The following is a 14,783-nucleotide window of genomic DNA, read 5'->3' as shown; positions in this document are numbered from 1 at the left end:
AAAGACCAGAGGACACAGGACAATATCCAGACCACATCCACACCTGAGAGAACCCAGCGCCTCGCGAAGGGGGTAAGATACAAGCCCCGGCCCGGTGGGAGCCGAGCGCCCCTCCCCCCAGCTCCCGGCGGGAGAAGAGCAGGCAGAGCGGGAGGGAGACGGAGCCCAGGACTGCCGAACACCCAGCCCCAGCCATCCTGGCCAGAGTGCAGACACAGTGCGTGCGCAGGGGGGCCCTGGATACTAGGGAAACAGGGCAGCAAGAACAGTGAGCGGGCACCGGAGGCCTGGCGCCTGAGGACTCCAGAAAAGCGTGCGACCACTTTTTTTTTTTTTTTTTTTTGGCCAGCGCGTTTTGAAAGTCTTAAAGGGATATGGACCCCAATACTAGGGAAACAGGGCAGCAAGAATAGTGAGCAGGCACTGGAGGCCTGGCACCTGAGGACACCAGAAAAGCATGCGACCATTTTTGGGGTTTTTTTTTTTTTAATTTAAAAAAATTTTTTTTGCTGTTTTCTTGTTCTGGCGAGCGCGTTTTGGAAGTCTTAAAGGGATAGGGACCCCAATACTAGGGAAACAGGGCAGCAAGAACAGTGAGCGGGCACCGGAGACCTGGCGCCGGATGACACCAGAAAAGCGTGCGACCATTTTTTTTGTTTTAGTTTTTTTTTCTGTTTTGTTTTGGCTAGCGCTTTTTGGAAGTCTTAAAGTGATAGGGACCCCCAATACTAGGGAAACAGGGCAGCAAGACCGGTGAGCAGATGCCTGAGGCTGGTGCCGGAGAATAAAGAAAAGCGAGCAGACACCTTTTTTTTTTTTTTAAATTTAAAAATTTGTGTGTGTGTGTGTGTGGTCATTGTTTTGTTTTGGTGGGTGCTCTTTGGAAGTCTTAAAGGGACAGGGCGGGACACTTAATCCAGAGGTAGGGAATCCGGGGAATCTCTGGGCACCCTAGCCCCTGGGCTGCAGGGAGCAGGGAGGCCCCTTACGGAGATAAATAGCCTCCCAGCCACTCCCCCTCCAACGCGAATCCACCACTTTGGAGTAGCTGCCTGAGCCAGGCCACGCCCACAGCAACAGCGGAAATAAACTCCATAGCAGCCGGGCAGGAAGCAGAAGCCCTGTCTGTGCACAGCCACCCAGTACAAGCCACTAGAGGTCGCTGTTCTCCCAGGAGAGGAGGGCCACAAACCAACAAGAAGGGACGTTCTTCCAGCCGTCACTCATTCCAGCTCTGCAAACTATTCCCATCACCATGAAAAGGCAAAGTTACAGGCAGACAAAGATCACAGAGACAACACCAGAGAAGGAGACAGACTAACCAGTCTTCCTGAAAAAGAATTCAAAATAAGAATCATAAACATGCTGACAGAGATGCAGAGAAATACACAAGAGAGATGGGATGAAGTCCGGAGGGAGATCACAGATGCCAGAAAGGAGATCGCAGAAATGAAACAAACTCTGGAAGGGTTTATAAGCAGAATGGATAGGATGCAATAGGCCATTGATGGAATTGAAACCAGAGAACAGGAACGCATAGAAGCTGACATAGAGAGAGATAAAAGGATCTCCAGAAATGAAACAATGTTAAGAGAGCTGTGTGACCAATCCAAAAGGAACAATATCCGTACTATAGGGGTCCCAGAAGAAGAAGAGAGAGGAAAAGAGATGGAAAGTATCTTAGAAGAAATAATTGCTGAAAACTTCCCCAAACTGGGGGAGGAAATAATCGAACAGACCACGGAAATACACAGAACCCCCAACAGAAAGGATCCAAGGAGGACAACACCAAGACACATAATAATTAAAATGGCAAAGATCAAGGACAAGGAAAGAGTTTTAAAGGCAGCTAGAGAGAAAAAGGTCACCTATAAAGGAAAACCCATCAGGCTAACATCAGATTTCTCAACAGAAACCCTACAGGCCAGAAGAGAATGGCATGATATATTTAATACAATGAAACAGAAGGGCCTTGAACCAAGGATACTGTATCCAGCACGACTATCATTCAAATATGACGGTGGGATTAAACAATTCCCAGACAAACAAAAGCTGAGGGAATTTGCTTCCCACAAGCCACCTCTACAGAACATCTTACAGGGACTGCTCTAGATGGGAGCACTCCTAGAAAGAGCACAGCACAAAACACCCAACATATGAAGAATCGAGGAGGAGGAACAAGGAGGGAGAGAAGAAAAGAATCTCCAGACAGTGTATATAACAGCTCAATAAGCGAGCTAAGTTAGGCAGTAAGATACTAAAGAGGCTAACCTTGAACCTTTGGTAACCACGAATTTAAAGCCTACAATGGCAATAAGTACATATCTTTCAATAATCACCCTAAATGTAAATGGACTGAATGAACCAATCAAAAGACACAGAGTAATAGAATGGATAAAAAATCAAGACCCATCTATATGCTGCTTACAAGAGACTCACCTCAAACCCAAAGACATATACAGACTAAAAGTCAAGGGATGGAAAAACATATTTCAAGCAAACAACAGTGAGAAGAAAACAGGGGTTGCAGTACTAATATCAGACAAAATAGACTTCAAAACAAAGAAAGTAACAAGAGATAAAGAAGGACACTACATAATGATAAAGGGCTCAGTCCAACAAGAGGATATAACCATTCTAAATATATATGCACCCAACACAGGTGAAGGGCCCCCACCAGTAAGATGGTGAACTTCCGGCTTCTCTTCTGGGTCCTCAGTTCCCGACGGCACCACCTAAAGACCTATCACCTCTCTCCCCACTCCCACTCCCAGCACCTAGCCAATAGCCACCAGCCCCGTAGAAGTAACACCAGAATCACCCCATGCCCCTTCCTATATAACCCAGCACCTTTCCCCAGTAAAGCGGAATTCTCCGGTGAATTGCTGCTGTGTGATGCTCCTTTCCTTTCATTGGTGCCGAAACCTGGGAGATGGGACAGCCCAACTGGGCCCCGTCTTCCCCCCGACACCAGCAGCACCTTGCCCTCGTCCTCTTTTTCCGGCGCTGGCTCCTCACACTCACCTCTCCTCTTTGGCCTTTAGGTAAGTTTTCCCCCAGAGTGAGCCACTCTTCCCCGAGCTATCGCAGTGCCATTGACTGTGATCGTCTGGCAAGGCCCTGAGGCTCCGAAAGAACTCTCCCCGCCTCCGGCCTTCACAGCTGAAGCAGACCCTCAGGCCCCCCTCAACAGCCATAAATTGCCGCCTCCGGCCTTCAAGGCTGCAGCAGACCCTCAGGCCCCTCCTCCAACAGCCATAAACGAGGTGACTCCTTTGTGGATGAGAACGCTCCCTTTTCCACTCCTTCCTTCCGTATTACCTGCCAAAATCCATTCCGTCCGCCAAAAACTCCTAGTACTAGGTACCTCGGACTCCGGCACTCTGCCTTCTTAGAGAAGTCTGGGTGACGACCCACACTTCCTAAGAAACCGACTCGTATACGAGTTTCCGCAGATCCCCAAGGATCATTGGGGATGCCCTTTGTCTCCTTGCGGTCTGCTCCCAGTCCGAGGATCTCCGTTCGTCTTCCCCTGTTTGTCTCCTTCTCTGTCCTTTAGCCATGGGAGCCTCCTCATCCCTCCCTGAAAGTTCACCTCTTGAATGCCTGCTCAAGTATCTAGCCACCCTCTCCCTGACGCCTGATATAAAACCAAAACTTCTCCGCAAATACTGCTCCCAAGATTGGCCGACATAGCCCCTAAACAATAACAACCAATGGCCCGCAGGGGAAACTCTTGATCCTAACATCACTCGCGATCTCTTTAACTACTGCCAGCGCCTGAAAAACTGGAATGAGATTCCCTATACCGAAGCTTTCTGCCTCCTCCCCCCGCCTTCCCCCAAGTTCTCCTAGCCTGCAAGCCGTCTCCCCTGCAAAAGCCTCCCTTTCACTCCCTTCCTCCTCCTCCTTCCGCCTCCCTCGCAGCTGCTGCATCCTCCTCCCTCCGCCTCCCCCCAAGTTCTCCTAGCCTGCAAGCCGTCTCTCCCACAGAAGCCTCCCGCCCACTCCCTTCCCCCTCCTCTCCTACAACAGCCCCTCCCCCTTCCTCCACCACCATCTCCTCCCCCACCTCACCCCCCTGCAGATCAAGCCTGAGCCTTTCAGCCCCCCTCTAACTAAGTTCCAAGAGCCTCCTCTGTCTTTGCCCCCATCACCTGTTTCTCCCCCACAGACTGAGCCAGAACCCTTCAGTCCTCCTCAGACTCAGTCCCGAGGGCCTCCCAAAATTATCGCCCCTCTTCTGAGAAGTAGCAAGATCCGAAGGCATTGTGCGCGTTCACATCCCTTTCTCCTTAAGAGATTTAGCCCAACTTGAGAAACGCCTAAGTTCCTTTTCCACTGATCCCACAACATATATCAGAGAGTTTCAATAGACCCTCCAGTCATACAGCCTCACACATCATGACATTTTCATGCTCCTAGCCAATACCCTCCTTCCTGAAGAGCATAGATGAGTTTGAGACTTCACCCAAATGCATGCCACCTAAACCCACAGGACTGACCCCACCTATCCCTCTGGCCCCACCGCTGTCCCTGAACAAGACCCACACTGAGATTATAACACCACTGTGTGTCTCCGCTCTCGAGATATCTTTGCCTGCTGCTTAATAGCAAGTCTGAAAAAAACAGCTCGTAAATAATCAATTTTCAAAAGCTCCGGGTTCTTAGACAGACTCACTCAAGCCCTATTACAGTATACCAGCCTGGACCCAGAAACGCCTGATGGAAGACATGTCCTTATGACTTACTTCCTAGCTCAAAGCTACCCCGACATTAAAGCTAAACTCAAAAAGTTAGAACAGGGCCCCGCTACCCAACAGACTGAGATCTTAACAGTGGCCTTTAAAGTCTTCCATAACCGGGAAGAGGAGAAGGAACGCCGTAAACAAAAGGCTGATCACGCCAATTTCCAAATGTTAGCCCAGCTGATAAAACCACAACCTGGGCACTCTTCTACAAACAAGCCCCCCACAGGAGCTTGTTTCAAGTGTGGACAAGAAGGACATTGGTCAAGGGCATGCCCCTACCCCAGATCTCCTACCACCCCATGCCCCAGATGCCACAAAAAGGGCCGCTGGGAGTGATTGCCCAGCCACCCGAAGGGGAGGCTGGACGAACAACCCCCATCCTAAGCCCGCCGTAGTGGGGCTGGCAGAAGAAGATTGACGGGGCCTGGGAGCTTCTCGCCCGACCATTTCCATCACCAAACAGGAGTCCAGGGTTACTTCAGTAATACACGGTCGCCCCATCTCCTTCCTCCTAGATACAGGAGCCACCTTCTCAGTCTTGCAGGAATACTGGGGCCCTACCACGCCTGCCATTACTCCTATAGTCGGGGTAGGAGGTAAACAGGTTTTCCCATTAAACCTCCCCCTTTTATGCACAATCCAAGACAATCCTATACCTTTCTCCCACTCCTTCCTAGTTATGCCCCAGTGTCCCATCACTTTACTAGGACGAGACATCCTTTCTCTCCTCCATGTTTCCATAACTATATCCACTCCCACAGCCCCCAGTACTCCCTTTCTGATGGCCCTCATAGCTGACGACCCCCCTCTACCCAATGAAAGCTCCAGTTTCGCCCTCATACACCCTGTAAATCCCAAAGTTTGGGACATTACAAGCCCCTCCGTGGCTCTATGTCCTCCTGCCTCTATCAAACTACGTGACCCCTCTCAGTATATCTGTCAGGCCCAATACCCCCTAACCACTTCAGCCCTCATAGGCCTCCAACCCATCATCCAAGATCTCTTAAACAAAAATTACCTCAGACCCACTCACTCCCCGTTTAATACCCCCATATTAGTTGTTAAAAAAACCAACAGATCTTTCCACCTCATCCAAGACCTTCACCTCATCAACATGGCTGTTGTCCCTATCCATCCCTTAGTTCCAAATCCATACACCCTTTTATCGCAGATCCCTGCCTCAGCCTCCCACTTCTCAGTCCTAGATCTCAAGGATGCATTTTTTTCTATCCCTCTGGACCCCTCCTCCCAAGATTTCTTCGCCTTCACCTGGACGGACCCATACACAAGACATTCTGAACAACTCACTTAGACAGTTTTGCCACAAAGCTTCTGAGTCCACCTTATTACAATACGTGAACGATCTTCTACTCTGCAGTCCCTCGTGGGAACAGTCTCAACTTGACACTGCCTCCCTACTTAACCTTCTAGCTTCCAGAAGTTACTGAGTATCCCCTGTCAAAGCTCAAATCTCTTCCCCTTCTGTCACTTACCTCAGATTTCTTCTACCTCAACAAAGAAAGTCCATTACCTTAGACAGAAAACAGCTCCTCTCTGACCTGCCCGTTCCCAAAACCAAGACAGAAATGCTTTCCTTTCTAGGCCTGGCTAAGTATTTTAGAGCGTGGATCCCTAACTTCTCCCTGTTGGCAAGACCCCTATACGACCTCAGCAAGGGCTCCCCTGAAGAACCGTTATCCTCCTCACCCTGACACTCCTTCATTAAGCTCCGTCGAGCCCTTGTGGAAGCCCCAGCTCTCCACCTTCCTGATTTGTCGAAGCCCTTCTCATTATACATTCATGAGAGGTCCAGTCAAGCTCTAGGAGTCCTAAGCCAATATTATAGCCCATCCTTTGCCCCAGTAGCTTATCTTTCCAAGCAATTAGACCCCACAGTTCGGGGATGAGCCCCCTGCCTACGGGCATTAGCCGCTGGACAGCTCTTGCAGAAGGAAGCTCATAAACTGACATTCGGGGCGCCCCTTACCATTCTGTCCCCACATCACCTAAAAGATCTCTTAACTTACAAAAGTTTACAGACTTTCCCTCCCTCCAGACTCCTGACCTTACTGTCCTCTTTCCTCCAAAATCCCGTTCACCCCCTTTGCCATCCATACCCGAATCATGACTTTTTCCTCCTTTACCACTCTCTTGCTTTTTCTCCTCATTCCTATTGTCTTCCCCGCCACCCCAGCCTCCTTTGTATGGCGATTCAAAGTAAGACAGACTTACACACAGCGTCAAACAAAAGTTACTGCCCTCATTGCCACATCAGACTGCCCTCTGAAAAGCTGCTCTGAGCCTTTATACCTCCACTTTCCTCCCTCCACTGAAGTGTTCACTAGCAGCTACCTTTATTCTCCCTACCTCTGCTTCCTCTATGACCAAAGACAAACCTATTGCAGGCGATGGCAAGACATCTACGGGGGATGTCCCTACTGGTCTTGCGCCATTCACTACATGAGTAACTCCCAGTAACCACAGTATTACTCCTCCAACCGTTTCATGAAATACCCCAACGGCTCATTCTCCTTATCAATCCCAGATCCCTGGGACTCTTGATGGGCCGCCGGGGTCACAGCCTCAGTTTACTATGAGGAGTCCTCGACCCCCCACAGTACCCTTCATATCTCTCAAGAGTATGTTCCCTCTCACTCCCAGATCTCTCAAGTTGCATCAGATATCGGACATTCCAAAAAAGTCATTATCCAAACTCTTGACGGCACTTCTTCATCTTCTTATTCCTCCTACTCTTAGTTACAGCTTGTTCAAGACACCACCATCTTTCTCAACCACACCCTCAACACCGCCAATTGTTTCTTGTGCGCATCACTACAGCGCCCATTGCTGACCGCCGTGCCCCTTAATATTTCCAACTACTCCTTCCATGCAGAAAGACAACCCCTCCACCCCCTGGCAGACATACCCCTATGGGAACCAGAATATGCAGATAATCTCACCATCCACCACTGTGTAGGCCCTGCTCTACCCCCCTCCAGCGCACTTCACTGCCTCTCTATCTACACCCCTACCTCTGGCTCTAAGACTTTCACTCAACCGGGACACTTCTTTTAGTGCAATGGCAGTCTTTTCAACTCACTGCCTCCCAACTCCGATATACCCTGCATTCTCATCACCCTAATCCCACAGCTTACACTTTACAACATGGCAGAATTCCTTGAGCTCCAATCTCCCTTGCCCTCGTGCACAAAAAGGGCTGCTTTCCTTCCCATCATGGTCGGTAGCTCTTTGACCACCTCAGCCATTGGTGCAGGGTTTTCGAGAAGAGCCTTGAGTCACTCTCTATGGGCAATTAGAAATTTCAACAACAAACTTGAAAGAGCCCTGACATCCACTGCCAATTCCCTAGCCTCTCTCCAAAGACAGATCACTTCGCTAGCTAAAGTCACCCTTCAAAACTGGCAGGCCTTAGATCTGCTTACAGCCGAGAAGGGCAGCAACTGCATCTTCCTTTGGGAAGAGTGCTGCTATTACATCAATGAATCCGGCATTGTAGAAACTGACATTACCAAACTCACCGACCTTGCCTCCAGCCTCCAGTCTGCTTCCAATTCCAACCCATTCTCTTCAATACTAACAAACCCCCTCCTTACCTGGCTCTGGCCCATTGCAGTCCCCATAATAATCATTCTTCTTGCCTGTCTCTTCTTACCCTGTATAATGAAGTTCATCAAATCCCAAGTCGGAAAAATCTCTAATCAAACTTTCAACCAGCTTTTACTCAGGAACTACCAGCTTTTAGCCACAGAAGATCCCTCACCCTCACGTAACCTCCTCACCACACGCTGATATGGACCCCTCGCTCCGCTGGAAACTGTTCCTGGAAACAATGGCCGCAGACGCCTGGCTTCTGACACCCGTATCCTCTTGGCACCATTAGAATCAACAAGTCCTCGACCTATAGTTACAAGAAACCTTCACTGATTTCCAACCTGAAGAAGTCCACATCTACTCGTCCTTACTGTGGGGAGCCCTATCAAATCTTTCCCCCCAATCCTCAAGCCCTCACTCCCTTCTCTGCCCCCGTTCAGCAGGAAGCAGTCAGAAAGAAAGTAACGTCCACAACCCCATAGAGGAGAAAGGGGGGAATGAAGGGCCCCCACCAGTAAGATGGTGAACTTCCGGCTTCTCTTCCGGGTCCTCAGTTCCCGACGGCGCCACCTAAAGACCTATCACCTCTCTCCCCACTCCCACTCCCAGCACCTAGCCAATAGCCACCAGCCCCGTTAAAGTAACACCAGAATCACCCCATGCCCCTTCCTATATAACCCAGCACCTTTCCCCAATAAAGCGGATTTCTCTGGTGAATGGCTGCTGTGTGTCACTCCTTTCCTTTCAACAGGAGCACCAGCATATGTGAAACAAATATTAACAGAACTAAAGGGGGAAATAGACTGCAATGCATTCATTCTAGGAGACTTCAACACACCACTCACCCCAGAGGATAGATCCACCGGGCAGAAAATAAGTAAGGACACTGAAGCACTGAACAACACAGTAGAGCAGATGGACCTAATAGACATCTATAGAACTCTACATCCAAAAGCAACAGGATACACATTCTTCTCAAGTATACATGGAACATTCTCCAGAATAGACCAAATACTAGACCACAAAAAGAGCCTCAGAAAATTCCAAAAGATTGAAATCCTACCAACCAACTTTTCAGACCACAAAGGCATAAAACTAGAAATAAACTCTACAAAGAAAGCAAAGAGGCCCACAAACACATGGAGGCTTAACAACACGCTCCTAAATAATCAATGGATCAATGACCGAATCAAAATGGAGATCCAGCAATATATGGAAACAAATGACAACAACAACACTAAACCCCAACTTCTGTGGGACACAGCAAAAGCAGTCTTAAGAGGAAAGTATATAGCAATCCAAGCATTTTTAAAAAAGGAAGAACAATCCCAAATGAATGGTCTAATGTCACAATTATCAAAATTGGAAAAAGAAGAACAGATGAGGCCTAAGGTCAGCAGAAGGAGGGACATAATAAAGATCAGAGAAGAAATAAATAAAATTGAGAAGAATAAAACAATAGCAAAAATCAATGAAACCAAGAGCTGGTTCTTCGAGAAAATAAACAAAATAGATAAGCCTCTAGCCAGACTTATTAAGAAGAAAAGAGAGTCAACACAAATCAATAGTATCAGAAACGAGAAAGGAAAAATCACGATGGATCCCACAAAAATACAAAGAATTATTAGAGAATACTATGAAAACCTATATGCTAACAAGCTGGGAAACCTAGGAGAAATGGACAACTTCCTAGAAAAATACAACCTTCCAAGACTGACCCAGAAAGAAACAGAAAATCTAAACAGACCAATTACCAGCAACAAAATTGAAGCGGTAATCAATAAACTACCAAAGAACAAAACGCCCGGGCCAGATGGATTTACCTCGGAATTTTATCAGACATACAGGGAAGACATAATACCCATTCTCCTTAAAGTTTTCCAAAAAATAGAGGAGGAGGGGATACTCCCAAACTCATTCTATGAAGCTAACATCACCCTAATACCAAAACCAGGCAAAGACACCACCAAAAAAGAAAACTACAGACAAATATCCCTGATGAATGTAGATGCAAAAATACTCAACAAAATATTAGCAAACCGAATTCAAAAATACATCAAAAGGATCATACACCATGACCAAGTGGGATTCATCCCAGGGATGCAAGGATGGTACAACATTCTAAAGTCCATCAACATCATCCACCACATCAACAAAAAGAAAGACAAAAACCACATGATCATCTCCATAGATGCTGAAAAGGCATTTGACAAAGTTCAACATCCATTCATGATAAAAACTCTCAGCAAAATGGGAATAGAGGGCAAGTACCTCAACATAATAAAGGCAGTATATGACAAACCCACATCATACTGAACAGCGAGAAGCTGAAAGCTTTTCCTCTGCGATCGGGAACTAGACAGGGATGCCCACTCTCTCCACTCTTATTTAACATAGTACTGGAGGTCCTAGCCACGGCAATCAGACAAAACAAAGAAATACAAGGAATCCAGATTGGTAAAGAAGAAGTTAAACTGTCACTATTTGCAGATGACATGATACTGTACATAAAAAACCCTAAAGACTCCACCCCAAAACTACTAGAACTGATATCGGAATACAGCAAAGTTGCAGGATACAAAATCAATACACAGAAATCTGTGGCTTTCCTATACACTAACAATGAACCAACAGAAAGAGAAATCAGGAAAACAACTCCATTCACAATTGCATCAAAAAAATAAAATACCTAGGAATAAACCTAACCAAAGAAGTGAAAGACGTATACTCTAAAATCTACAAGTCACTCTTAAGAGAAATTAAAGGGGACACTAACAGATGGAAACTCATCCCATGCTCGTGGCTAGGAAGAATTAATATCATCAAAATGGCCATCCTGCCCAAAGCAATATACAGATTTGATGCAATCCCTATGAAACTAGCAGCAACATTCTTCAATGAACTGGAACAAATAATTCTAAAACTCATATGGAAACACCAAAGACCCCGAATAGCCAAAGCAATCCTGAGAAAGAATAATAAAGTAGGGGGGATCTCACTCCCCAACTTCAAGCTCTACTATAAAGCCATAGTAATCAAGACAATTTGGTACTGGCACAAGAACAGAGCCACAGACCAATGGAACAGACTAGACCATCCAGACATTAACCCAGACATATATGGTCAATTAATATTTGACAAAGGAGCCATGGACATACAATGGTGAAAGGACAGTCTCTTCAACAGATGGTGCTGGCAAAACTGGACAGCTACATGTAGGAGAATGAAACTGGACCATTGTCTAACCCCATATACAAAGGTAAATTCAAAATGGATCAAAGACCTGAATGTAAGTCATGAAACCATTAAACTCTTGGAAGAAAACATAGGCAAAAACCTCTTAGACATAAACATGAGTGACCTCTTCTTGAACATATCTCCCCGGGCAAGGAAAACAACAGCAAAAATGAACAAGTGGGACTATATTAAGCTGAAAAGTTTCTGTACAGCAAAAGACACCATCAACAGAACAAAAAGGAACCCTACAGTATGGGAGAATATATTTGAAAATGACACATCCGATAAAGGCTTGACGTCCAGAATATATAAAGAGCTCGCACGCCTCAACAAACAAAAAACAAATAACCCAATTAAAAAATGGGCAGAGGAACTGAACAGACAGTTCTCCAAAAAAGAAATACAGATGGCCAACAGACACATGAAAAGATGCTCCACATCGCTAATTATCAGAGAAATGCAAATTAAAACTACAATGTGGTATCACCTCACACCAGTAAGGATGGCTGCCATCCTTACGACAAACAACAACAAATGTTGGCAAGGCTGTGGAGAAAGGGGAACCCTCCTACACTGCTGGTGGGAATGTAAGTTAGTTCAACCATTGTGGAAAGCAGTATGGAGGTACATCAAAATGCTCAAAACAGACTTACCATTTGACCCAGAAATTGCACTCCTAGGAATTTACCCTAAGAATGCAGCAATCAAGTATGAGAAAGATCAGTGCACCCCTATGTTTATCGCAGCACTATTTACAATAGCCAAGAATTGGAAGCAACCTAAATGTCCATCGATAGATGAATGGATAAAGAAGATGTGGTACATATACACAATGGAATACTACTCAGCCATAAGAAAAGGGCAAATCCAACCATTTGCAGCAACATGGATGGAGCTGGAGGGTATTATACTCAGTGAAACAAGCCAAGTGGAGAAAGAGAAATACCAAATGATTTCACTCATCTGTGGAATATGAGAACAAAGGAAAAACTGAAGGAACAAAACAGCAGCAGAATCACAGAACTCAAGAATGGACTAACAGGTACCAAAGGGAAAGGGACTGGGGAGGATGGGTAGGTAGGGAGGGATAAGGGGGGGAGAAGTAGGGGGGTATTAAGATTAGCATACATGAGGGGGTGGGAGAAAGGGGAGGGCTGTACAACACAGAGAAGGCAAGTAGTGATTCTACAACATTTTGCTATGCTGATGGACAGTGACTGTAAAGGGGTTGATGGGGGGACCTGGTATAGGGGAGAGCCTAGTAAACATAATATTCGTCATGTAAGTGTAGATTAGTGATAGCAAAAAAAAAAAAGGGAAAAAAAGGCATTTCCTGTGTGGTAACCTCCAATGAGTTCTACACAAGGGTATAAAGGGCATATAAAAGTGTAGGCAAAGGGTCTGTTTGTGTTTATACAGAGGATCAAAGCCTAATTGGGCTATCCCGAAAATGAACTAAGATACGATATGAAAAAGAAGTTCCAACATCAGCACTCTCTGGAAGACTCATGGCAGAAGATGATCATCAAGAAACCCCAACAAAGATCCACGCACTGCTACAGCTGTAGATGCACTCATCCCACCAGTTCCTGGACTTGCCATGGGAATGAAGAAGGAGATATCTAAGCTGGGCTGTGCATACAGTAAAACAACAAATTGGACTGGATCTATGCTGTTGGAACTCAACCAAGAATTAGGAGAAGTGCAAATTGTATTGCTCCAAAATCTTACAACTACAGACTATTTACTGTTAAAAGAACATATCGGATGTGAACAGTCCCCAGGAATGGGTTGTTTTAATTTGTCTGATTTCTCTCAGACTGTTCAAGTTCAGTTGGACAATATCCACCATACCATAGATACGTTTTCACAAATGCCTAAGGTGCCTAACTGGTTTTCTTGGTTTCACTGGAGATGGCTGGTAATTACAGATATGCTTTGGTTATGTAACTATACTCCTATTATGTTAATATGTGTGCGCAATTTAAGTAGTAGTTTAAAACATATACATGCTGAAGTTACTCTACAAGAGGATATGTCAAAGAAATAATCAATCTTCCCATGTTTTCTTCTGCCTGCTACTTCTATAGCTTTTCTTTTTCCTTCCTAATTACAACCCTTAAATAGAATTCGTGCCTCATATCAAATTTACCAAGTATCATAATTCTTCCAAGTGGTAAAGACACCTCAAGACAAATGCTGGGCATAGAAGCCACAGGGCATAAATATGCAAAGAAGTGAAAAGCTAACCTTTTCAAACAATAAGGCTTCTCTCTCACTTACCAACTTTACATCTCCCTGTATGGCCCCGGAAGATGACTGGTTAGCCAGAGACGGGTAAGATTCCTCAAGGGAGGAACAACCTAAGACAGGCACAGTCGCAGGGGGGTCACCAGGTGAGAAATTGGGGATCAACAGAGGTGAGGCTTAGAACCTCACCCCCCCTGTTCTGAGAGAAATCTTCTGCATACGTGATGTTTTATTGCCCTTGTCTAGCTTGGATTAACACATAGTCTACAGGCACACACCTGATCATCTACATTTGCTCTCTTACAACACTAAACTATGTTTTCTACCTTTACCTTGTATCTACCTACCACTTCAGCATTTTATTAAAAATAATAATAATAGAGAAATGTGGTATCCACATATAAATCAAGGATAAAAATCAAATGAGTATTCATATTTGAACTGACTGTTTATAGTTCATAATGCATGAGCAAAACCGAAAGTTTCTGTGATGACTGCCCTTGTACTGTTCACCATGTAACTTATTCACTATGTAAGAATTTGTTCTCCATGTAAGAACTTGTTCGTTATGCTTCAGAAGATTGGAGACTGACGAAAATTAGGCTTGGGGTGGAGTAATGATTGTTCATTGAGCATTGAGTCCCCTATACAGAATTTTATTGTTGTTAACAACCATTTGATCAATAAATATGAGAGATGCCCTCACAAAAAAAAAAAAAAGTACACACTTCCAATTGTAAAATAAATAAGTAACCGGGATGTAATGTATAGCATAAGGAATATAGTCAAAATATTGTAACAACTTGGTATGGTGATAGCTGGTACCTAGAATTATCATGTATATAAATGTTGAATCACTGTGTTGTACACCTGAAACTAATGTAATGTAATACTGTGTGTCAACTACCCTTCAATAAAATAAAATAAAATAAA

The sequence above is a fragment of the Manis pentadactyla genome, chromosome 4 (assembly GCF_030020395.1).
Source record: "Manis pentadactyla isolate mManPen7 chromosome 4, mManPen7.hap1, whole genome shotgun sequence".
In the NCBI taxonomy this organism is placed as follows: Eukaryota; Metazoa; Chordata; class Mammalia; order Pholidota; family Manidae; genus Manis; species Manis pentadactyla.
Note: the sequence above shows the minus strand (reverse complement) of the source record.